At 44.2% G+C, this 27691-nt stretch overlaps 1 protein-coding gene across 1 annotated transcript in view; it reads left to right on the forward strand.

The window, feature by feature from the left end:
- LOC124009391 (beta-1,4-galactosyltransferase 2-like) overlaps positions 1–27691 on the forward strand; it is a 162360-nt gene that overhangs the window by 105010 nt on the left and 29659 nt on the right. The window lies entirely within an intron of this gene.

The following is a 27691-nucleotide window of genomic DNA, read 5'->3' on the forward strand; positions in this document are numbered from 1 at the left end:
GTGAAAAGCAAGGCTATTATTTAGGCTATCAAATCAAATCAAATTTATTTATATAGCCCTTCGTACATCAGCTGATATCTCAAAGTGCTGTACAGAAACCCAGCCTAAATCCCCAAACAGCAAGCAATGCAGGTGTAGAAGCACGGTGGCTAGGAAAAACTCCCTAGAAAGGCCAAAACCTAGGAAGAAACCTAGAGAGGAACCAGGCTATGTGGGGTGGCCTGTCCTCTTCTGGCTGTGCCGGGTGGAGATTATAACAGAACATGGCCAAGATGTTCAAATGTTCATAAATGACCAGCATGGTTGAATAATAATAAGGCAGAACAGTTGAAACTGGAGCAGCAGCACAGTCAGGTGGACTGGGGACAGCAAGGAGTCATCATGTCAGGTAGTCCTGGGGCACGGTCCTAGGGCTCAGGTCCTCCAAGAAAGAGAAAGAAAGAGAGAATTAGAGAGAGCATATGTGGGGTGGCCAGTCCTCTTCTGGCTGTGCCGGGTGGAGATTATAACAGAACATGGCCAAGATGTTCAAATGTTCATAAATGACCAGCATGGTCGAATAATAGTAAGGCAGAACAGTTGAAACTGGAGCAGCAGCATGGCCAGGTGGACTGGGGACAGCAAGGAGTCATCATGTCAGGTAGTCCTGGGGCATGGTCCTAGGGCTCAGGTCAGTTGAAACTGGAGCAGCAGCATGGCCAAATGGACTGGGGACAGCAAGGAGTCATCATGTCAGGTAGCCCTGGGGCATGGTCCTAGGGCTCAGGTCCTCCGAGAGAGAGAAAGAAAGAGAGAAGGAGAGAATTAGGGAACGCACACTTAGATTCACACAGGACACCGAATAGGACAGGAGAAGTACTCCAGATATAACAAACTGACCCTAGCCCCCCGACACATAAACTACTGCAGCATAAATACTGGAGGCTGAGACAGGAGGGGTCAGGAGACACTCTGGCCCCATCCGAGGACACCCCCGGACAGGGCCAAACAGGAAGGATATAACCCCACCCACTATGCCAAAGCACAGCCCCCACACCACTAGAGGGATATCTTCAACCACCAATTTACCATCCTGAGACAAGGCTGAGTATAGCCCACAAAGATCTCCGGCACGGCACAACCCAAGGGGGGGGGGGGGCAACCCAGGCAGGATGACCAAAACAGTGAATCAACCCACTCAGGTGACGCACCCCTTCCAGGGACGGCATGAGAGAGCCCCAGTAAGCCAGTGACTCAGCCCCTGTAATAGGGTTAGAGGCAGAGAATCCCAGTGGAAAGGCTATGCAAATGTTTGGATGATGAGCAGAACAGAGTTCTTTTCACAGTCTTGTGTTTGTTGACCTATAATTAAGGGTAACCTGCCTGTTTGGTTTTGGACTAGTTTTAGGCATTGTGAGAATTCTTATCTAGCCTATTATGGTGGCAGATCAAGTGCAGATCACCATTTGAGCTGTCAGATGCTGGAAGAACATAACATTATCCACGCAGCATATGTATATTAAATATAATGTCATCAGTTTCATATAGAGTTCATTCCCATTAGCAACAGTGACAAAGTAAAGTCCCTGACTCCCAGAGGATTGACTCACCAAGACACCAACCAGCAGCTGCAGGGAAAAGCTTTGATTATTTTTTACATTTTCTGTTGATTACATTTTTGTAGACTCATTTATCGGTACACTCTTAAATAAAACGTGCTATCTAGAAGGTTCCTTTGGCTCTCCCCATAGGGGAACCACTTGAAGAACCATTTTTGGTTGCAGGTAAAACACTTTTGGGTTCCTTTCTACAGAGGTTTCTACATGGAACCCAAAAGGGTTCGGTCTGGAACCAGAAAGGGTTCTACTATGGGGACAACCGAAGAACTCTTTTGTAGTTGCATCTCTGCTTTGTGACTTTATGTGTTATTGAAATAAAGCCTAAAATGACCTGTCCCTCCAAATTAGTGTTTTGTGATATATCTGACTCTTGTTTTTGTGCAACACAATTACCAATGTGACTAAGCTCAGTATTGAGCCTGAGAGAGCTAGGAAATGGTGTCTGTGTACCATGTACTAAAATACTTAGAACCACTTGGCTAAGAAGTAATCACATTTTCCTTTCGATTATTTCATGAACCTATATCATGTTATTTCAAGTTATTCCTTTGGAGCGCATGCAGAAGAGATTTTGAATGGGAGTAACGAGTGTGTTGATATAATGGTAATATTATCAGAATTCTGCTTTCAATCGACATAGGTATTGCACTGAATCATACATTACTATCACAACATTCAAAATATCAGAATTGGTTAAATAACGTTATGCATGTCAACATATAAGGCTAGAATTAAGAGTAGGCAAAGTTATGGTGTCAGGCGAAAGAATAGTTCTCAAATGTTTTACCATTGTAACATTTGATGTACAGTCACATTCACCTTGGTCGTCTGAAGCATGCTGTAGAGTTCACAGCTGGCGACGCCTCGTCCTGATTGGTTATTATGTTGGTTGCAACTCAAATCTCTTTAAAAGAGTCTTCTAATAACCCAATCAAAGCCTATAGCCGACATAACAAACAAGGAGTTTACAATCAATATTGTTTTGATAATAAAATTGTTTAAGTGAAACTCAAATAAACAGTTCCCAGAATCATATATAGGCTGCAAAAATCCTACATTTGATTTAATTTGCAAAAATGTTGCGTTCATCACTTGAACGAAAGCCTCAATTAGCCAATAAAGCTGAAACAACGTAGGGCTGTAGAGGCAGATGTATGTATTTACCCATGTTCTCCCTCAACTCTGGGACCGCCCGCCAGCTGATTGTCTTGCCCGATGCTGGACTCTATAGCGCAAGAGGAGAGAGACTCAGACAGAAACATTCACACCTCCATTCATTTACAAAAGGATAGTCTAATAGCAGTTCACATTTCACTAACAAGGTGTGCGAATGCTGTAAATACTGACGACAACTGATGGTAAAAGCGCGTTGTTTCAAAAAAGGATAATGGTACAGTATGGTACATTCACCTGACACAATACTAAAATTTGAAATGTCGAACTGAATATCACAGACCTGATTTGCCCGAAAGAAAATGCATCAACCCCCTACAAATATGTCAAGTTATTAGAATCCGCTTAATAATCCAAATAACCTTATAATAAGTCATGATTTATATACTGTATAGCCAATAGAAAGAAGCATATATACACTATTTTTTCATCAACATCTTTGTGTTTTTGTTCATAAAATAATGATAAAAAGACTAGGTGAAGTAGATGTGCTCAAAATGCCTCTAGTGCTTCAAATGAGCATTAACGTCAAGCACCGCGACTCGCTGACGCGTCAAACAGCACACCGCACACTATATGTAGCATTACGCAACTTTTAAACGAGGAACCACTATACACATCATGGCAGTTTTATTTCCTAGGTTAACTCTCAACATATGGCTCAGTCAGATAGTGAGTGCTCCTCTAGAATTGTTACTATAATAGGGGCTTCACACCATGGCTGCACAGGGATCTACTCCCTCCCACAACAATGCAACCAGAGGAGGAGGGAGAGAAGCCTTGACAATCACAAGGCAACCAGAGACCAAGGATACAAGGGATTTTGACTCACTAATCGCATCCACACCGTTCTGCTGCTGCCATTTCTTATCCTCCTCTCTCGTAGGAGGACACTTTATCCATCACGCGCACCAGAGTGTTAAATGATTGTAAGTCGGAGCCTTTTACTCAGAGCGGTGGGGAGGAAGTAGAGCAGTAGGGAGGAAAATGGGATCATTTCCCAGTTTATCATGCTTGCAGATCATTTCTGCCATGTCCTATGAGTCAAAACAGTCGTTTGAGGGAAATTCACCAGAGACAGAGAGATATCTTCCAGCTGCCACACCCCGGGCCAGCAGCCTTAGTGCTGATTCAGTACCAGCTCTGTCACTCAGCAGAAGAGAGGGTCTACTCTGCTCTGCTCCTAATCTGATTCTGAACATGTGAACTCTTCCAGGAGATGCACAGACACAGGTGGTGCAGCGAAGAGCTTCAACCCCGTTGCTGTGCAGTGAGCTTAGGCATCACATCATGGCATCACATATCACATGACATGGCATCACATATCACATGACCAGTGGGAAAACAAATGGGGGAAAGCCAGGCAGACAGATACATAACCCTCCCTGTTCACCCAGTGGACTCCTACCTGATCTCAGATAGAGACTCAGCAGTATTCATAACTTACCAAGGACACTAAGCACAGCCAGCCATTGGACAGCCATAGCTACTGTTATAACAGTATGTTCTGCGTGGGCGGCTGAACGTGGTGTCCGTGGTTCTGGTGGGGTCTGAGTCGAGCTACTGCAGAGCTGTAACACCTGCCAGGAACCAACGCCAACGTTTTGCCTGTCGCCCCCATGATGCTCATCATGTTCACTGGAAGGAGGCCCAGATTGAGGGACTAAAAAAGGAACACTTAATATTGCTGGCGGTGCTGTTAACATGCTGTTGACAAGAGGAAAGGAAGATCTACAGTCACTGGAGAATATATGTTAGGTTAGATTCCATTTTCAACTAGATGATTAGAAACAATACCATACGATGTAACGTAATGACATCATAATTAGTGTTTCAATCATAGTCTTTCAGTATCACCGACGTGCGTGACAGAACAGAGTGTGAAAGCTGATCTACAAAGCAGCGGTGGAGTGATTGATTCTGTCTCATCTGATGCCTCTGTGATCAGCACTAGCTGGCTGGCTGGGACATGTGTGTTAGAGAGGGCGTGTTGGTCACACAGACTAAAGCCTGCAGTAACAGAGGATGCTGCTTGTCCTAGTGGTGACAAGGAGATTGTTTGGAGCCTCGGAGTCGTTTCAATACTTGTATCAGAAGACATGCATAGTCACTTGAATTATATCATTTAAATCCCCGTTTCCACAAACACAGTATGGTGCCCATGTTAGAGCAATCAACGTATGCTTTAACTACCTGCATGATTTGGAAATGATTCATAGTAATTACAATTTACAAGTACTGCAATTTGCTGAGGGGTTTATGTTTGCTGCCCTCTATGTTATAAACTGAGGCTATAGGCTGAACTCCTCGTGATTATCAACACATGACATGGTTATCTCTCCCCCCTGAGATGGTGAGGTCATCAGAGGCAGATTACTTCATATCAGTATCCTAATGGAATGGACCTTGACACGTTTAGCATTTCAAAAGAATGGAACCTTATAGACGGGTAGGTTGTTTAGCAACAAAATCCATGTTTGCGCAACTATGTGGCAAAACAGACAGGTTTGGCTTAGTGTTGACAACATGTAAATTATATTTGGTCTTCATTGTTTATTGAAAACATAAATAGATTTGCACAATGAGCAAATACATCATTACAGTTGTTGGTTAGATAGCAATTGAATTTGTGAACCTGGCATCAGTCAAAACATCTCTAAACAAGTCATGGTATCAAGAACAATATGAAACTAACTGAAACAAGCCAACTACGATTCCTTACACGGCAGCTTCTGGTCATTTTCAATAGCTATCTGGCCACACAGAATCACCACAACACACGGACTGCTGACCCATTGAAGCGTGCACATCATTTTTGTGGCATTGTCAGCTAACTCATCTATTATAAAAAGTGTCAGTTATTTTGTCTCTAGTATCTATCTATTGTTCCTGTTCCCAAGAAAGCTACGGTAACTGAGCTAAATGAATATCACCCTGTAGCACTCACTTCCATCATCATGAAGTGCTTTGAGAGACTAGTCAAGGATCATATCACCTCCACCCTACCTGACACCCTAGACCCACTTCAATTTGCTTACCGCCCCAATAGGTCCACAGACGCAATCGCAATCACACTGCACACTGACCTAACCCATCTGGACAAGAGGAATACCTATGTAAGAATGATGTTCATCGACTACAGCTCAGCATTTAACACCATAGTACCCTCCAAACTCGTCATTAAGATGGAGACCCTGGGTCTCGACCCCGCCATGTGCAACTGGGTCCTGGACTTTCTGACGGGCCACCCCCAGGTGGTGAGGCAACTTCTTCACCCGCTGATCCTCAACACTAGGGCCCCACAAGGGTGCGTTCTCAGCCCTCTCCTGTATTCCCTGTTCACCCATGACTGTGTGGCCATGCACGCCTCCAACTCAATCATCAACTTTGTAGACGACACTACAGTGGTAGGCTTGATTACCAACAACGACAAGACGGCCTACAGGGAGGAGGTGAGGGCTCTCGGAGTGTGGTGTCAGGAAAATAACCTCACACTCAACGTCAACAAAGCAAAGAAGATGATCGTGGACTTCAGGAAACAGCAGAGGGAGCACCCCCTTATCCATCGACGGGACAGTAGTGGAGAAGGTGGAAAGTTTTAAGTTCCTCTGCGTACACATCACGGACTATCTGAAATGGTCCACCCACACAGACAGCGTGGTGATGAAGGGGCAACGCCAGGAGGCTGAAGAAATTTGGCTTGTCACCAAAATCACAAACTTTTACAGATGCACAATCGAGAGCATTCTGTCGGGCTGTATCACCGCCTGGTACGGCAACTGCTCTGCCCACAACCATAAGGCTCTCCAGAGGGTAGTGAGGTCTGCACAACCAATCACCGGGGGCAAACTACCTGCCCTCCATGACACCTACACCACCGGATGTCACAGGAAGGCCAAAAAGATCATCAAGGACAACAACCACCCGAGCCACTGCCTGTTCACCCCACTATCATCCAGAAGGCGAGGTCAGTATAGGTGCATCGAAGCTGGGACCGAGAGACTGAAAAACAGCTTCTATCTCAAGGCCATCAGAATGTGAAACAGCCATTACCGTTGGCTGCTGCCAACATACTGACTCAAATCTCTAGCCATTTCAATAATTAAAAATTGGATGTAATAAATGTATCACTAGTCACTTTAAACAATGCCACTTTATATAATGTTTACATACCCTACATTACTCATTTCATATGTATGTATATACTGTACTCTACACCATCTACTGGATCTTGCCTATGCCGTTCGGCCATCGCTCATCCATATATTTATATGTACATATTCCTATTCATTCATTTAGACTTGTAGTATAAGGTAGCTTATGTGAAATTGTTAGATTACTTTTTAGATATTACTGCATGGTCAGAACTAGAAGCACAAGCATTTCGCTACACTCGCAATAAAATCTGCTAACCATGTGTATGTGACCAATAAAATGTCATTTGATTTGATTTGACGAGCCTTTAGATATCTTTCCTTGACCCAAGTAGTACATAAACCCCCCCCCCATAAGACGTAATTATCATTATCTTCAGGCAGACTTAAGAAATCTGATAAACTGCTCAGACTAAAGGAAGGCTTATCCCTCTCTTTATTGGTGTATTTTCCTCCTCAGGTCTAATAACCCACACTGGTTGAAAAAGCAGGAAAGGATGTTTGTGCAATTGACCAAGGAATAGGATATTGATCCTATGAGTAACTCTTTGGGCCCTCTGTCTGTGTGTTCCTGTGTGTTCTAAGAACCACTCGTACTGTTTTGCAGAGCTGAGAGCAGACAGTGTAAAGCTACTTGCGTTACAGTCTCCGACCCAGCGAAACAAGCAGCCAGTCTGACTCTGAACTGGGCTGTTCATAACTGGAGTGCAGAGTATTACACAGAAGTCTCTGTTCAGAGTAGAGAGGAAGGAGAGGGAAAGAGGTGAATCATTCTCAAAGATGACAGGGAACGAACATTTGGAATGATTGGTGGGCTTGGAGTAGGAGCAAGCACAATATTACTACACTGAAGACCGAGGATGTCTATCAGTCTTTTAGTATAGAAGAAGAGAAAAGGCCAATGACTTGATGATGATGTACGTTGGTACTTATTTGCTTGGAAAAAAGTCCCAAAGAGGGCTGAAGTACACTATTGCCATATGCTGCATTAATAAAGAGGCAATTGAGGTTTTATTTTATTGGCTGAGCACTTAGGTCCCAAACTCTCTGATTCAGAGGGGTTGGGTTAAAACGCAGAAGACACATTTCAGTTGTATTCATTCAGTTGTGCAACTGACTAGGTGTCCCCCTTTCCTTTCCCCTTCTCTTAGGTGTCCATTAGGACTCAGAGTGTTATTTACCACTTCGTCCCATTAAAGGCAGAACGCAGAGAGAAAGAAAAACAGTCCTCGAGGTTTAGTCGACAGCCATAAAATAAATGGACTTAGAGCTCAATGAACATGGTAGATGATCATAACGTGGTAGTCTCAAGACAACACTTTTCTCGTGTGACTGGGAATCTTAAGGATGACTACATGTGGATATCATTAGATGTGGTAGTCAAGTGATAAATAAAGTCAAATATAAACTGTGTACAAGGGATCATGATTTAGCCTATAACACGACTCAGGATAAGACCCAGATGCAGACACATGAGGCAGACAGTTAGAATCGTAGATGTTTATTACAAAACAGGGGGCAGGAAAACGGCAGGTCCAGGACAGGCAGAGGTCGGTAATCCAAGACAGCGTCAACAAGGGACAGAATGGCAGGCAGGCTCAGGGTCAGGGCAGGCAGAGGTCAGAACCGGGAGGACTAGAAAACAGAAACTTGAAAAAATGGCAAATGGGAGAACGTGCTGGTAAGACAAGACGAGACAAACTGGCAACAGACCAACGGAAAACGCAGGTATAAGGACACAGGGGATAATGGGGGAAATGTGAGACACCTGGTGGGCAGAGACAAGCACAAGACAGGTGAAACAGATCAGGGTGTGACAGCCTAAGTATTAGAGTTTTCCATTTAGCTAACTACATAAATTACTTAACGAATCCTGTCGCTTCGCACTATGGATTTCAGGTTCTCTCTTTCTCTCTTTTGGGTTGAAATGTCATGATATACAGTGCCTCCTTTGTTATATACAATCTCACCCTTCTCTCTGTGTCTGACAGCTTCGCTATTCAAGAGACAAGGGAAATCCTGCCCAATTCCCATGACATTGACAAATCACCGTAAAACCTGGTGAAAATGTAATTCATATTCCAAGGTGATTCATTCTTCCTGCCTCCAATTTCTAATATTAATATTATTTGGGTTGCCTGTTGTTCTCTGCCAAGCCAGCAATCCTTATCAGAGGCAGGATAGGAGCCACTCGGAGTGACAGCAAACCATAGCATGCTGATGGTGCTGGGGCTTTGTGTAAGCCGGGGGTAAACTTAATTGATTCTGTAATAAACCTTCCAACAATTCTCTCACTATTTCAACGACGAGGCCTTGAATCAATCCCTCCTCAATTGTTAATGTATTAAGCCCGTCATAAATAAAACATAATGGAAGGAAACATATTATATTACATCCCTGTAATGCCAATGGTTGTGGAGTGTAATTCCAAGGATAGGCAAGATGAAACATTGCATACTGGCTGGTAGTCCTGCTGTCTTTGTATTGTTGGAAGGGGACTCGTCCCTCTCTCTCTCTTTCTCTTTCTCTTTCTCTCTCGTATTTCCCTCCCACCTCTATCTGAGAATGTCTAAAATAATCCTTAGCACAGCGTGCTTTGCTGGGAGGACGTCTCTCTCACTCTCTGGTGTGGTGCGGGATTGTATTTCTGCACCACTGCTAAAGCTTGAGGACTCTAGAATCGCAGCGACAGTGAGATGAAATAATGACCTGCCAACAGCAGAAAGCCCATATGATATGTTAAACACTCCATGGAAGGAACTAGGCCAAAATGTTATGTCAGAACTATGTCCTGTATACAGTGCATTATCGGCACCCTTAAATGAATAACATCCAAACAACCTCCATTCAAATCAACACATGTAGTATTGAACAAACACTCCTTGTTATAATATACAGAATGTACAGTATAGTGGTGGAGTTAGACAATTAAATTCATGGTAGAAAGTGGTAAAGAAAACTCCACATCTAATCTGTGAGAAAAAGCTCTCCTGTCAATAGAGCTTTTCAGTTCTCAGCTGAAATGATTCATATTATTGATTGGTGTAGTATCAGATATTGTTATTCTCAAGGACTCCCTCGCCTGACGTTTCTGTTTTCAGGGATGAAGCTCTATGTGGCTCTCATGAAAAATTAAATATACCACCGGGAAGTGCATCTTGTCAAGATGTTCGACACGTCCTTCAATCTCAATGCCTTTCAGCTTTCTTCCCTCACACTCTGTGACCTCACTGGTCTCTTAATACTAAATTACACAGTTTGTAATAAAATCAAAATCATTTCATCAGGAGACAGATACAGTAGAGAAACTCAATTTGTCCTCGACCACTACACCTCATTGATTACATTTTAAAAACATAGCCCGAACAGACTTTGACAGACCTACCTAGAACTTAGTAGAGCAGTAATGTGTTAAAGTTTCTATCAGATATCATCTTCCTTGACATGTTCTTAATTCTTAAGGAGGGAGTGTCAGGTCACAACCTATATACTGTACTTCCACGACAGTCTAGAGGCTTCACCACCGGGGTATAGAGAGCTTGCCTCCTGCAAACCCAATGAAACCTGACTCTGCAATTACAAGCCGCTGGAGTGGAACACGGCTAATCGTGAGTAACGGACATCTGGCACCTTGACCCCCTGAAGCCAGTTCAATCAGCCGCTAGGTGCTAACGCTAGTCCACGCCATGCAGCCAAGGGGGGGTGGGGGTGAGATGAGCTATGACCTGTGGGCGTCAGCACGATCACATCACTGTGTATGCAGGGCTGGTCCAGTCGGCAGCGCTCAACCCTGACCATGTAATGGGCTGTCCTTCAAAGAAGAAAGGTCCCGTGGGTGTGTCTCTCCCCCTTGGTCCCCCTTTCTCTCCTCTCTCCTAATCTCCCTCTCCTCTCTCTTTCCCTCCTCTCCTCTCTCTTTCCCTCCTCTCCCTCTCCACCGCGCCAGCCTCCGAGCTTATCGGAGTGCCAATCAGGGACGGACAAGACTACTCGCCCCCTGGATCCAACACAGCCTTCCTAATCCATCATGCACCAGCAGAGGTGAAAGGGAGAGGAGAGCAGAAGAGAGGAGGAGAGCCCTTAACTCTATTCACTCATCACACTCTCAGGGTCTCAGGGAATGTGTCCCCAAATGACACCCTATTTCCTTTTATAGTGCACTACTTTTGACCAGGACCCATAGGGATCTGGTCGAACGTAGTGCACTATGTATGGAATAGGGTGCTATTTGGGACACAAGCAGGATCTGGCCTGTTATGCCACAGCTGTTGTCTTGATGGTCGGTAGTCCTGAAATGAGAACATGAGTCACAAATATCAAGCAGTAATGGAAAATGACTGTCAGGAATAACCAGTGACTGACTGTGATTGTAGGGTGTCTGTTGGACTTTGTGGATATTGAGAATGAGGATGATGATACGGTTGGAACTCAGATGTGACCTCAGAATTGGCTGCATTTGCTCTTGACTGTTTGGTAGATCAGTTCAATAGCTTGTTTGCTTTACTGCAGAATAGAATAGCATCTCTTTTCAAATGCCAACTTTAACCTCAGTGGAACCATTGCATACAGTGCCTTGCAAAAGTATTCACGCCCTTGGCATTGCATACAGTGCCTTGCAAAAGTATTCACGCCCTTGGCATTGCATACAGTGCCTTGCAAAAGTATTCACGCCCTTGGCATTTTTCTAAATATTATCAATGGAAATCAAATTTATCAACCCATGGAGGTATGGATTTGGAGTCACACTCAAAATTAAAGTGAAAAACCACACTACAGGCTGATCCAACCTTGATGTAAATTCCTTAATACAAGTCAAAATGAGGCTCAGTAGTGTGTGTGGCCTCCACGTGCCTGTATGACCTCCCTACAACGCCTGGGCATGCTCCTGATGATGTGGCGGATGGTCTTCTGAGGGATCTCCTCCCAGATCTGGACTAAAGCATCCGCCAACTCCTGGACAGTCTGTGGTGCAACGTGGCGTTGGTGGATGGAGCGAGACATGATGTCCCAGATGTGCTCAATTGGATTCAGGTCTGGGGAACGGGCAGGCCAGTCCATAGCATCAATGCCTTCCTCTTGCAGGAACTGCTGACACACTCTAGCCACATGAGGTCTAGCATTGTCTTGCATTAGGAGGAACCCAGGGCCAACCGCACCAGCATATGGTCTCAAAAGGGGTCTGAGGATCTCATCTCGGTACCTAATGGCAGTCAGGCTACCTCTGGCGAGCACATGGAGGGCTGTGCGGCCCCCCAAAGAAATGCCACCCTACACCATGACTGACCCACCGCCAAACCGGTCATGCTGGAGGATGTTGCAGGCAGCAGAACGTTCTCCACGGCGTCTCCAGACTGTCAAGTCTGTCACATGTGCTCAGTGTGAACCTGTTTTCATCTGTGAAGAGCACAGGGCGCCAGTGGCGAATTTGCCAATCTTGGTGTTCTCTGGCAAATGGCAAACGTCCTGCATGGTATTGGGCTGTAAGCACAACCCCCACCTGTGGACGTCGGGCCCTCATACCACCCTCATGGAGTCTGTTTCTGACCGTTTGAGCAGACACATGCACGTTTGTGGCCTGCTGGAGGTCATTTTGCAGGGCTCTGGCAGTGCTCCTCCTGCTCCTCCTTGCACAAAGGTGGAGGTAGCGGTCCTGCTGCTGGGTTGTTGCCCTCCTATGGCCTCCTCCACGTCTCCTGATGTACTGGCCTGTCTCCTGGTAGCGCCTCCATGCTCTGGACACTACGCTGACAGACACAGCAAACCTTCTTGCCACAGCTCGCATTGACGTGCCATCCTGGATGAGTTGCACTCATGCTACCACTAGAGTGAAAGCACCGCCAGCATTCAAAAGTGACCAAAACATCAGCCAGGAAGCATAGGAACTGAGAAGTGGTCTGGTCACCACCTGCAGAACCACTCCTTTATTGGGGGTGTCTTGCTAATTGCCTATAGTTTCCACCTGTTGTCTATTCCATTTGCACAACAGCATGTGAAATGTATTGTCAATCAGTGTTGCTTCCTAAGTGGACAGTTTGATTTCACAGAAGTGTGATTGACTTGGAGTTACATTGTGTTGTTGAAGTGTTCCCTTTATATTTTTGAGCAGTGTATATTCACCCCCTTTGCTATGAAGCCCCTAAATAAGATCTGGTGCAAACTCCACCTGTGTGCAATCTAAGTGTCACATGATCTCAGCACCTGTTCTCAAAGGCCCCAGACACAACACCACACCACTAAGCAAGAGGCACCACCAAGCAAGTGGCACCATGAAGACCAAGGAGCTCTTCAAACAGGTCAGGGACAAAGTTGTGGAGATGTACAGATCAGGGTTGGGTTATAGAAAAATATCAGAAACTTTGAACATCCCATGGAGCACCATTAAATCCATTATTCAAAAATTGAAAGAATATGGCACCACAACAAAACTGCCAAGAGAGGGCTGCCCACCAAAACTCACAGACCAGGCAAGGGCATTAATCAGAGAGGCAACAAAGAGACCAAAGATAACCCTGAAGGAGCTGCAAAGCTCCACAGCGGAGATTGGAGTATCTGTCTGTAACGGCTTTCTTCCTGGGAAGGAGAGGACAAAAGCACAGCGTGATTAGTGTTAAACATCTTTAATAAAGACGATAACCGAGAACACTACACAAAATACAAAACAATAAATGTGAAAACCGAAACAGTCCTGTGTGGTGCAAACAAACACAGACAAGCTACCTAAATATGGTTCCCAATCAGAGACAATGACTAACACCTGCCTCTGATTGAGAACCATGTCAGGCCAAACACAGAAACAGATCAACTAGACACACAACATAGAATGCCCACCCAGCTCACGTCCTGACCAACACTATAACAAGGAAAACACACAAGAGCTATGGTCAGAATGTGACACTGTCCATAGAACCACTTTAAGCCGTACACTCCACAGAGCTGGGCTTTATGGAAGAGTGGCCAGAAAAAAAGCTATTTCTTAAAGAAAAAAATAAGCACACATGTTTGGTGTTCTCCAAAAGGCTTGTGGGAGACAAACATATGGAAGAAGGTACTCTGGTCAGATGAGACTAAATTGAGCTTTTTGGCAACCAAGAAAAACACTATGTCTGGCACCAACCCAACACCTCTCATCCCCCCGAGAATACCATCCCCACAGTGAAACATGGTGGTGGCAGCATCTTGCTGTGGGGATGTTTTTCATCGGCAGGGACTGGGAAACTGGTCAGAATTTAAGGAATGATGGATGGCGCTAAATACAGGGAAATTCTTGAGGGAAACCTGTTTCAGGCTTCCTGAGATTTGAGACTGGGACGGAGGTTCACCTTCCAGCACGGACAATGATCCTAAGCATCCTGCTAAAGCAACACTCGAGTGGTTTAAGGGGAAACATTTAAATGTCTTGGAATGGCCTAGTCAAAGCCCAGACCTCAATCCAAATGAGAATCTGTGGTAAGACTTGAAGGAGCTGGAGCAGTTTTGCCTTGAAGAATGGGCAAAAATCCCAGTGGCTAGATGTGCCAAGCTTATAGAGACTTGCAGCTGTAATTGCTGCAAAAGGTGGCTCTACAAAGTATTGACTTTGTGGGGGTAAATTTCAGGTCGGGGTTTTCAGTTTTTTCTAATATTTCTTGTTTGTTTCACAATATAAAATATTTAGCATCTTCAAAGTGGTAGCCATGTTGTGTTAATTCCAGGTTGTAAGGCAACAAAATGCCAAGGGGGTGAATACTTGTATCCGCATGTAGTATTGGCTACTTGGGTCTACTCATACCTGCTTGTATTTACATCACTCATGCACTCTCTATATCAAGGACAGTTGTCTGCACACTCAATGAGCTACAAATAACGACTGTATTTCCAATACAACTCACCAGATACTTATTTTAAAGGCAGAGATGAATACAAAACAACCCAAAACAACCTAGACCATGAATTTGTTTTCAATAGTCTCTGTCTAGACAGCTGCACTAATGATTCAAGTTTCTAGACGTATTTTATGATATACCTGACATGCTTTGTTGTTTGATGTTAGATTTGAAGTAGCAATTTAATCTGAAGCTCCAATACTCTCTAAGGGGAGTCATGTTAAGCATTGAATTCATCCGGTTCTGTTTCTATTCAACAACAAAGGACACATCTAACTAGCTCAAACCTACAATGGTCTAGTTACGTCATATTCATGTAATTCATGAAATCCTAGTGTCATTGTAACGGATGGATCTTCTATCCTTCTATCTCCTAAGTACTACTTTGGGTCTTAGTTGTTAGATTTTTCTAATGGCATTTGCCATTCTTGAATCCATGTCATTTATGGATAGAAGTGGAGTCATGCCATCAATTTATTAAATTGTGTGTGTGCACTTCCCTGTTTTATTCAGTGTAATTGGATGGGTAATTAAAGTGTAAAAGCAGTGTCAACTAACTGTAAATCCTGCTATTCACACTCTCTCACACACACACACACACACACACACACACACACACACACACACACACACACACACACACACACACACACACACACACACACACACACACACACACACACACACACACACACACACACACACACACACACACACACACACACACACACACACACACACACACACACACAAGGGTTTAAATACACAATCCTATTACTGGTGGTTGGAGCAGAATGAGGTCCATTTAGAAAATCAAAGACTAATTATTTAATTGCCTAATGTCCTCTTTCTTTATACACTGGGTGTACAAAACATTAAGAACACCATGTTATAGACTGACCAGCTGAATCTAGGTGAAAGCTATGATCCCTTATTGATGTCGCTTGTTAAATCCACCTCAATCAGTGTAGATGAAGGGGAGGAGACAGGTTAAAGAAGGATTGTTAAGCCTTGAGACAATTGAGACATGGATAGTATAAATATTGAAGGGCCTTTGAATGGGGTATGGTAGTAGATGCCAGGTGCACCGGTTTGTGTCAAGAACTGCCACGCTGCTGGGTTTTTTGTGCTCAACAGTTTCCTGTGCGTATCAAGAATGGTCCACCACCCAAAGGACATCCAGCCAACTTGACAAAACTATGGAAAGCATTTGAGTCAACAGTGGCCAGCATCACTTTTTGAAAGGTTTCCGACACCTTGTAGAGTCCATGCTCTGACAAATTGAGGCTGTTCTGAAGGTGAAGGGGGGGGGGGGGACAAATCATAAATAGGAAAGTGTTCTTAATGTTTTGTGCACTCAGTGTCACTTTTGACATTTTTCTCAATGTCACTTTTGACATTTACAAAATTACATTTTAGATTGTGAGACAGCTTTATTCACTCGTGGTTATTGGAACATGTATTGATGTTGTTAATAATGTCTAATGCACATGTTGGATGCAGCTTCTTTTGTCTTTTTATTGTGCAGAATATTAATAATGAACCATCTAAAAATGTCTGGGGTCTGCTCAACTGAAGAGAGTGGATTTACTATTTAAATATTTGATTGGTCAAACACAAATCAGTAGGAAAATCCTGCGAACGCAGCATGCATGATGATGCCAACAAAGTGATAACATTTGACAAGGGTTAACACCAACCATGGATGGCATCTCCTTCCATTGCTTGTAGTAAAGTGTCCACACTGCAGTATGTTTGGCTGCAGGGCCGTTGGCTCTCCATTCTGACGGTGAGTTTGTCTACTGTAGGTGGACAGAATGCGTTGCGTTGTTACCATTCTGACACTGAGGTTGTCGAGGTGGACACACAGGCAGCAGACTGCTCTGGGCTCCTGCGGCTATGGAACTGGGGGTTAACCTATCTAAACTGTCCATACTGAGAGTTGCTATAGACAGCAGGGGCCACAGTAGGAGAGCTGTGTCCCAAATGGCATCCTATTCCCTTTATAGTGCACTACAAAGTTGACGTAGACAAGAAGCTTTAAGTGCACTTTCGCATTCGATTCGTCAAACGTAGTGCACTTTAAAGGCACTAGCATGCCATGTGAGACGTAGCCATTGTTTGTTCTCCATATTGCTGACCTTTAAAGCAGTGGTAAATTGGTCAGCTTTTATCATGCTTTAATTATAGACTGACCTGAGATAAATATATAAAAGGATTTAGGCTACCCCCATCCAATCACATTGTTGTCCAGGGCACTGAGAATTGACACAGTTCAGGTGAAATCAATTTACAAAGGAAGGAAATGGAATCAAATCCTGCCATGCAAGGATCCCCCTTCAACCACCCAGCAAATGCATCAATAGCTTCATGTTCACAACTCCAATATTTTATGACGGGTATGAAGCCAGAATACTCAGTACAGAATGCGTCTGTTTTATATACACCACTCTGTACCCTTACCAAAACACATTTTGCCAGTCTGAGTAAATCCATAAAAAAAGAATAATAAAATACCCAGGCTCAAACATTCAATAAACAGTACGATATTGGATTTACAGTAATAACATACTGCAATTATGATATAGTTGACAGAATGTGTTTAGATTTTCCCAGGTAGGATATATTTACCAGCACACCATTTGACTACATTGAGATGATTTGTGCTTGGAACACATCATGAGGAACACGATTTCATACAATGTTCTCTCTCGTCGTTAATAGAATGATGATTCTCTATTTCAATGATTCTCAACACATGGTGTAAAGCAACACAAGACATGATGAGACAGATGCTCTTGGAATAATGAAAGAGAGCATTCTGAAGGCTCTTGGTCATGTTCCAATGCTCACCACTGGGACCAAGTACAGTATTCATTTACATTCGTATCATTCTGATAGTACTACTACATGTGCTCCTGCAAAGACTGCTGCTCGCCCAGGTGTAGACGCTCTCATCTTGACTAATGTGAGGATTTTCACAGACATGGAGCTGAATTTCTAATTATGTATCTGTGCATAGGCCTGAAGGTACTAGTAGGGTTGCACATTTTGGGGAATATTCAGAGGTGGAATCTTTCCATGGGAATTAATGGGAATATATGGGAATTAACGGAAATATATACAAATTAATAATAATACCAATTAAATGTAGATGGTTTTTTACATTGGATATATTTACCATATCATATGGAGACAGAAACATAAACATTTGACCTTATCATAAGTAGAGATAATTGCAAATGATTAAATCTTTCTAATATAATTTTTTTGTAAACTATTTTGTTACGAATTTATCTTTAATTAAATGAGTTGACTCTTCACATGGGATGATTTCACTGAACAACAAAATAAAAGGAATATTGAATGGTCCCCAAAGATCCATCGCGTCTCCCAAAAACGTTCTGTAAAATGATAATCTAGAAACTAAAGCTTTGGTTGTCTTCCTCTCTCCCTGGACTCTCTCCCTGGACTACATTGAGATGATTTGTGCTTGGAACACATCATGAGGAACATGATTTCATACAATGTTCTCTCTAGTCGTTAATATAATTAATGTGGTGCTCTTATTCTTCTCACTTTGCTTGGTGAGGTAGATTTCTGCTATAACTGGATGAGCCTTCACATACCTAACCATTTCCTTGGCTCTCTTGTAGAGTGTATCCATTGTTTTCAGTGCCATGATGTCCTTGAGGAGCAGATTCAATGCATGAGCAGCACAGCCAATGGGTGTGATGTGAGGGTAGGACTCCTCCACTTTAGACCAAGCAGCCTTCATGTGTGCAGCATTGTCTGTCACCAGTGCAAATACCTTCTGTGGTCCAAGGTCATTGATGACTACCTTCAGCTCATCTGCAATGTAGAGACCGGTGTGTCTACATTTACATTTACATTTAAGTCATTTAGCAGACGCTCTTATCCAGAGCGACTTACAAATTGGTGCATTCACCTTATGACATCCAGTGGAACAACCACTTTACAATAGTGCATCTAAATATTTTAAGGGGGGTGAGAAGGATTACTTTATCCTATCCTAGGTATTCCTTAAAGAGGTGGGGTTTCAGGTGTCTCCGGAAGGTGGTGATTGACTCCGCTGTCCTGGCGTCGTGAGGGAGTTTGTTCCACCATTGGGGAGCCAGAGCAGCGAACAGTTTTGACTGAGCTGAGCGGGAACTGTACTTCCTCAGTGGTAGGGAGGCGAGCAGGCCAGAGGTGGATGAACGCAGTGCCCTTATTTGGGTGTAGGGCCTGATCAGAGCCTGGAGGTACTGAGGTGCCGTTCCCCTCACAGCTCCGTAGGCAAGCACCATGGTCTTGTAGCGGATGCGAGCTTCAACTGGAAGCCAGTGGAGAGAGCGGAGGAGCGGGGTGACGTGAGAGAACTTGGGAAGGTTGAACACTAGACGGGCTGCGGCGTTCTGGATGAGTTGTAGGGGTTTAATGGCACAGGCAGGGAGCCCAGCCAACAGCGAGTTGCAGTAATCCAGACGGGAGATGACAAGTGCCTGGATTAGGACCTGCGCCGCTTCCTGTGTGAGGCAGGGTCGTACTCTGCGGATGTTGTAGAGCATGAACCTACAGGAACGGGCCACCGCCTTGATGTTAGTTGAGAACGACAGTTTGTTGTCCAGGATCACGCCAAGGTTCTTAGCGCTCTGGGAGGAGGACACAATGGAGTTGTCAACCGTGATGGCGAGATCATGGAACGGGCAGTCAGTGGGTGCTTCCCCGGGAGGAAGAGCAGCTCCGTCTTGCCGAAGTTCAGCTTGAGGTGGTGATCCGTCATCCACACTGATATGTCTGCCAGACATGCAGAGATGCGATTCGCCACCTGGTCATCAGAAGGGGGAAAGGAGAAGATTAATTGTGTGTCGTCTGCATAGCAATGATAGGAGAGACCATGTGAGGTTATGACAGAGCCAAGTGACTTGGTGTATAGCGAGAATAGGAGAGGGCCTAGAACAGAGCCCTGGGGGACACCAGTGGTGAGAGCGCGTGGTGAGGAGACAGATTCTCGCCACGCCACCTGGTAGGAGCGACCTGTCAGGTAGGACGCAATCCAAGCGTGGGCCGCGCCGGAGATGCCCAACTCGGAGAGGGTGGAGAGGAGGATCTGATGGTTCACAGTATCGAAGGCAGCCGATAGGTCTAGAAGGATGAGAGCAGAGGAGAGAGAGTTAGCTTTAGCGGTGCGGAGCGCCTCCGTGATACAGAGAAGAGCAGCAGTTGAATGACTAGTCTTGAAACCTGACTGATTTGGATCAAGAAGGTCATTCTGAGAGAGATAGCGGGAGAGCTGACCAAGGACGGCACGTTCAAGAGTTTTGGAGAGAAAAGAAAGAAGGGATACTGGTCTGTAGTTGTTGACATCGGAGGGATCGAGTGTAGGTTTTTTCAGAAGGGGTGCAACTCTCGCTCTCTTGAAGACGGAAGGGACGTAGCCAGCGGTCAGGGATAAGTTGATGAGCGAGGTGAGGTAAGGGAGAAGGTCTCCGGAAATGGTCTGGAGAAGAGAGGAGGGGATAGGGTCGAGCGGGCAGGTTGTTGGGCGGCCGGCCGTCACAAGACGCGAGATTTCATCTGGAGAGAGAGGGGAGAAAGAGGTCAGAGCACAGGGTAGGGCAGTGTGAGCAGAACCAGCGGTGTTGTTTGACTTAGCAAACGAGGATCGGATGTCGTCGATCTTCTTTTCAAAGCAAACACTCCTCAGTTAGCAAGCTCAAGCAAGCTAAAACCCACATGGTAGCAAAAACAAACTATCAGAAATTGTTAACAAATTAGAAATGATTTAAACACACTTTGCTGTAGGCTACTATTTACTAGTTAACAAAAAATTATGTATGTCATATAAAATATATTCACCCCACCCAGTATTGTAATCAAAACTTACCAGAAAGCATGTGGTCCTTGGCTCAGACAGTGTAGTAGTGTGGGCTCAATAGCATCTCATTAGTTTGCAAGATCTTGAGAATCAGCTGTACATGTGATGGAAGAATGCCATGTGCATGCAGAGGGTTGCAGTTCCATTGAATTGGGGATAGTTTATCCAAGATATGCCACAAGACCTAGAATTGCCTTATGTGTATCCCACAAAAAAGGTTGACTGTTGTAAGCTAACATTTTTGATGAATTTAAGCAGAATTCCCCAAATTCCAGGGTTTAACTTCCCATGAAATATTTCAGAAATGTATCGGAAAGTTTCCGACCCTTTGCAACCCTATGTACTAGGAGGATAGTTACACATCTTCCAACCACGTTTCATTTGTAAAGTCAAGTCTCCGGTTTACTGAAGTGAAAAGAGTGCTACAGTTATTCAATCTGTCTATGTGCCCTTGAGCAAGGAGGCTGACCCTGTAAAACAACACATTTTATTCCACCTATGTGATGACAAAACATATATATTTGTATCTTTTTTGGGGGGTGAATGTGGTCAATGTGGGGGATAACAACATCCTTTTTTTATCCAGTTAACAGGTTAATTTAAGAGAGTGGCATTCCTATTCAATTTCTCCTATCTCTGTGAAGGGGAATGAATAGGCAGTTCTTATAAAAGCTCTTGTGGACAGTATTTTAATTAACAAATGGAATACTACAGTACTAGCAGTAGGGTTGTGTCAGAAATGTCACCATATTCCTTACATAGTGCGCTACCAAAGCCTGATCAAAAGTAGTACACTATTTAGGGAATAGGGTGCCATTTGGGATACAGATAACAATTTAAAGTACCAACTGTACTGTAGTTGATCCAGAGTTATGCATGTATCATGAGGAGCTATGTTATAGTTATGCTCTAAAATGGAAATGGAAAAGATAGGGAGGAAATCCCTTTGCCAACATCTTCGTCAAACAGAGACAGTAGAGAGACACTTGCATGTCATCAGATAGATAGATCAAGTCTACATGCTACAGTAAAACATAGTAGTTGTTTCCGGCTCAGGGGACATGGTTGAAAGTAAACCATCCAGTCGTTTAACAGCAAGCCATCCATCCACCACAGAGAGAGGAGTCCATCAACTCTCTCCACCTTCCATCCTGGAAGAGAAACAAATCCTGTGTGGTTGGCCTATCATCCTGTTTGGTTAGCCTAGCATCCTGTGTGGTTAACCTAGCATCCTGTTTGGTTAGCCTAGCATCCTGTTTGGTTGGCCTAGCATCCTGTTTTGTTGGCCTAGCATCCTGTTTGGTTGGCCTAGCATCCTGTTTTGTTGGCCTAGCATCCTGTTTGGTTGGCCTAGTATCCTGTTTGGTTTGCCTAGCATCCTGTTTTGTTGGCCTAGCATCCTGTTTGGTTGGCCTAGTATCCTGTTTGGTTTGCCTAGCATCCTGTTTGGTTGGCCTAGCATCCTGTTTGGTTGGCCTTGCATCCTGTGTGGTTGGCCTAGTATCCTGTTTGGTTTGCCTAGCATCCTGTGTGGTTGGCCTAGTATCCTGTTTGGTTTGCCTAGCATCCTGTTTGGTTGGCCTAGCATCCTGTTTGGTTGGTCTAGTATCCTAGGCATGTTAGTGCATTATATTGAAATGTGTGATTTACAACAGTCAGAATGACATCCTCATTAAAATGGCATTTGAACAGGTAAAATACATATATTTTTATATACAATTAGGTATTATGATTATGGCTCTAGATTGCAGGAAAAATCTGTTTCAGGTGTTTGAAAAATGTAAAATTCTCCAACCCCATCCATTCTCACGTACTTTGTGCCCCTCTAAAACCATGGGTGCATGACGTCCCTGCTGCTGTCTCAAAATCTATTGACCCTGTATGTATGGTCATGAATAAACAACAGTTTTAAAATTCCTAATACATCATACAGGCACTATCTCTTTATCAACCATGTTTATTTACAAATAGGTGATTTATGTTCCCTCGGCCCAGTAAAAGCCTTATCAGTATCTCACTGCACCAGTTAATAACCAAGCGTATGTCCCAAATGGCATCCTATTCCCTACACAGTGCACTACTTTTTACCAGATCCTTATGGGCCCTGGTCAAAAGTAGTGCACTTTGTTAGGGAATAGGGTGCCATTTGGGAGAATGCCCAAGTGGAAGCCATGGTGTGTTAATCACACTACAGCCGATGAGTTGGAGACTGCTCCATTTTGCTAATATCTGTTACAATTTCAAACCAGGCCATGTATAACTAACAGGTTTAATTAGTTTGGATTGATATTCATATCACATGTCCAATGGAAGAGACGTCTGAAAACTCTCATCTTGTGTACTTCTCAAGAGTATTTTGTCCTGTGTCGCTTTTCCCTGTTGGATCATTTCTCCCCCCAGTTCTTTCCATGAGATACTTTATCCTACAATGGTGTCTGTTGATCAACGAAGCCATGCAAAACAGAATTTCCCTCTCTCTCTCTCTCTCTCTCTCTCTCTCTCTCTCTCTCTCTCTCTCTCTCTCTCTCTCTCTCTGTCTCTGTCTCTCTCTGTCTCTTCTCTCTCTCTCTCTCTCTCTCTCTCTCTCTCTCTCTCTCTCTCTCTCTCTCTCTCTCTCTCTCTCTCTCTCTCTCTCTCTCTCTCTCTGTCTCTCTCTCTGTCTCTCTCTGTCTCTGTCTCTGTCTCTCTCTCTCTCTCTCTCTCTCTGTCTCTCTCTCTCTCTCTCTCTGTCTTCTCTCTCTCTTTCTCTCTCTCTGTCTCTCTCTCTCTCTCTCTGTCTCTCTCTCTCTCTTTCTCTCTCTCTCTCTCTCTCTCTCTCTCTCTCTCTCTCTCTCTCTCTCTCTCTCTCTCTCTCTCTCTCTCTCTCTCTCTCTCTCTCTCTCTCTCTCTCTCTGTCTCTCTCTCTGTCTCTCTCTCTGTCTCTCTCTCTCTCTCTCTCTCTCTCTCTCTCTCTTTCTCTCTGTCTTTCTCTCTCTTTCTCTCTCTCTCTCTCTCTCTCTCTCTCTCTCTCTCTCTCTCTCTCTCTCTCTCTCTCTCTCTCTCTCTCTCTCTCTCTCTCTCTTCTCCTCTCTCTCTCTCTCTCTCTCTCTCTGTCTCTCTCTGTCTCTCTCTCTCTGTCTCTGCCTCTGTCTCTGTCTCTTTCTCTCTCTCTCTCTGTCTCTCTCTCTCTTTCTCTCTGTCTTCCTCTCTCTCTTTCTCTCTCCCTGTCTCTCTCTCTCTCTCTCTCTCTCTCTCTCTCTCTCTCTCTCTCTCTCTCTCTCTCTCTCACTCTCTCTTCCCTAAGAGTAGAATATGCTCTTTCATAATACTTCGTGTATCATGTTGCAGTTGGTAATGGAAAGGGATATGAGATTACAGTTCTGGTACATCTATTCTTTAATCAGCTATCAAAGAGATGTTAGCTGGTTTCTCTGATTGGGGGGGAAGTCTTTTCATGTTCAGTTGACTATCCGAGGTCATTAAAGGAGCTTTCACACACACCTACAGTAAAACCAAGAAATACATTGTTTGCTGATGTGGACCACATCTAGGCTAGTAGTTTGTTTCATTCAATATCTCATGTATACCAATACTACAGCAGAAATGTCCTTCTTTGTGGGATGTTGTTAATGATAGTTCCAAATGTTTTGTGGCATGCTCGCATGAGATCCAGTTAGTTGCATGTGTAGAGCTGCCTTAAAAGGAAATGGAAGGATAAGCGATCTTTTCATGCCATATATGCTTAATGCATCCGGACAGATACGAGAACATCGCAATCAAATTAGCAGGGCTTGTCGTGCATGTCGTGCATGTCGTGCATGCTTACACAGCAGAAGCCCCAAATGTTTTTTTCTTCTCTTAGCAGCAATAACACCAACGAACGGGGGTATAACTCACAGTGACAGGGGGATTTGAGGAGCCTCCGTCAGTATTATTGCGAGGCAGCTTGTGCCCAATTGCTCCTAATACAAAGTGATTTGAAGCCATCAACACTATGCGTGACTCACCCACCCAGAGAGTCATCCACAGGCACCTGGCCCAGTTAACATGGAACATCCTCCTAATAATGCAACAATGTACAATGTCTTGGCTCAGCTTGTCAAACTGTTGAGAGTGGTCCAGTAAATCCTCTCTTTCCACCTCCGTGATCATTTGGCACGTCTGACTCCTGTGACTCCTGCCTTTGTGATGTGGCAGTTACCACCTGCTCCCCATGGCCTGAGTGCTGCTAGTCCCAGTCTAATTCAGGGACATGTTGGCCGAAGCCATTTGAGAACAACACAGTGAGTGAAGGACAGTCCTGGTTGGCTGTCGCTGCCTGGATGACTGTATGATGTGTGCTGATCTGCACTGAGTGACACATGCCACCAAACCTCCCATAAAGCTACTGTGACCTATGCTGTCATGTCACAACATTCCAAATGCTACAGTCTGCTTGTTTATCAGTGTGCATTCCTGCTGCACAGTACCTAGCCATAGTTCCTTTAATGCATACACTATGTTTTATGTTTTGTCCCATGATCTCTTTAATCCTCAAGGGAGGTTTTGAATTACATTTTGCATTTGAGTAATTTAGCAGATGCTCTTTTCCAGAGCGACTTGCAGTTAATGTATTCATCTTAAGATAGATAGGCCCAATATGTCAAACCATTTGATATTGACTTTCATGTTGGAATGCCTGTGCTACTTCTAATCTCTCTGCTTTACATTCGACCAGCTATGCATCTTATGCAGCAGCACAGCATCAGAGTGGAGCATGCTGTTGGATCGATGTGTGTACATGTACTGCGTGCCTCAGTGGCTTCGTGAGATAATTGCGTGCTTGTCCATGTCTTATGTCTCGCACAGTATTTTATGGCCTGTTTTGTCATGTTCCTCCAGTGTGATGTGCGATGTAAAGCTATTGATGAGACAAAGAGAACCTCCAATTGAATTCCCTGGAGTGCGTAGCCTTTATTATGACAGGAATTGCCTTTGCTTCAATAGCCCTGATTCATTACTGGAAATGAGTTAGCCTGGCCCTTCGCCAGCCAGCACCTCTCTCTTGTAAGAGCCTTTCATAAAGCCAATGCTATGGTGGAATATGGTTATTATGAAAGCAAATGCTAATGGGGCTTTAATGAGCGTGTTAGAATTCTAGATGTTGATGTGAAGAGGAGATCACGCCCCCAAATCAAAGATACTGTAGTTTACAAAAACAACATCAGCAAGTTGTTAGATATTGAACAGTGAATCATCTTAAAACAGAGTGCATATTTGAGTTTTATCTGATAGTGTCATGCTTTACCTTATTATGCCACTTGTTCCCTTACACACACACACACACACACACACACACACACACACACACACACACACACACACACACACACACACACACACACACACACACACACACACACACACACACACACACACACACACACACACACACACACACACACACACACACACACACACACACACACACACACACACACACACACGCGCGCGCGTGCGACGGCCCTCAATCTAGTTTAGTTCTCACTGGTGACCTCCCTCACCCTGCATTGATAGCAGCAATGGGTGATAGGGTCAGTCTGCTGGGGACTGATAAACTCAGCGCACGGCGGCAGTCCGTCCGACAATGCTGAATGCAATCACTCAAGAATGACCCAGGCATCGCTGGGTCTGAGGGTTGGACCTAATCTGTCTCCATAGCAACTGTCCAGGTACATCTGACTGTGACTGCGGTCGGTCAGCCAGCTGGGAGAGTTGGAGGGAGACAGCGTCGGCGTGGCAACACAGTGGCGATACAGAGGGAGAGCCCTGATGAGTTATCCTGGTGATTATCAGATAAAGATAATGGGGTTGATTGCCTCTCACAGGGCATGTATAGAGAGAACACCACTGAGCTGCCAGAGAGAGGCAGGACAGGACAATACTGTAAGATGGAAGGGAAAGTTATCTCTCTGTCTCCTGTTCTTGGAAGTTGTGGAGTTTCTACGGATGCGTCTGTCAGGTATGGGCTGAAGGTAATGGTGGATTGGACAGTACCATACGCCCCATCATCAGTCATTTTTGGATGTACTATAGTTAGAATTTTGGAATGATAAAAAAAACATACATTTCTAGCTCCTCCTTATTCTGTCAATAGTTAGGAATCCCCTCACCTTAAGGCTCCTGCCAGTCTCTTTTCATTCAAGGTTACTTTTTGTAGATTGACAACACAGACAGATCCATGTCTGCTGGTGAAGGTTAAGCACAAGAATTAACATGAAAACCTTTTCCAACCTGAAGCTGAATCTGACGCTGAAATGCATGAAATATTGGACAATTAATATTTCAGAATAACCCAGAAAAAAAGTCAGGAACTTTCTGTTGTTGTGCTGAGTGATGAGATTTGCTTGATTAGCAGGTCCCATTCAGACTCTCTAACCATCTGTTTAAAACCCATGTCTCCTGACCCTATCATCCTAACACCAGCACTCTTCTTCTGTGGTGGCAGAATGGTGGGTGTGCAGTCCTATCGTCCCTTTTTATGGATGTGAATGTTCCTCACAGCCTTGTGATTACATAAGATATGCAGCTCCGTTTGCGATGCCTGGTGGTTCAGGGGGAACGTCTCTTATTAAAGCAATAAGAATGACTTCAATATTGTTTAATGAGCTCACCAACTGGAGGAGAAAAAAGGCAATTTGGCATTTTAAAGATATATTACCTTATCTGTCTTTGTCTGTGGGATAAAGCCGCAAGTCTCTAATGTTCCATTTTTTGTGCCACTGAAAATATTAAAATGAACATGAGTATTGATTGGAACCAGATATTGCAAAAGAGAGACACATCATCTTCTCTGCAAGAAGTTTGTAACAGAATATTTTTGTTTCCTACTTTAAATATATATATATATATTTTTACATTTTTTACCCCCTTTTCTCCCCAATTTCGTGGTGTCCAATTGTTAGTAATTACTATCTTGTCTCATCGCTACAACTCCCGTACGGGCTCGGGAGAGACGAAGGTCGAAAGCCATGCGTCCTCCGTGGCACAGCTAGCGCTGCGATG

This window comes from Oncorhynchus gorbuscha, linkage group LG22, assembly GCF_021184085.1.
Source record: "Oncorhynchus gorbuscha isolate QuinsamMale2020 ecotype Even-year linkage group LG22, OgorEven_v1.0, whole genome shotgun sequence".
NCBI classification, from domain to species: Eukaryota; Metazoa; Chordata; class Actinopteri; order Salmoniformes; family Salmonidae; genus Oncorhynchus; species Oncorhynchus gorbuscha.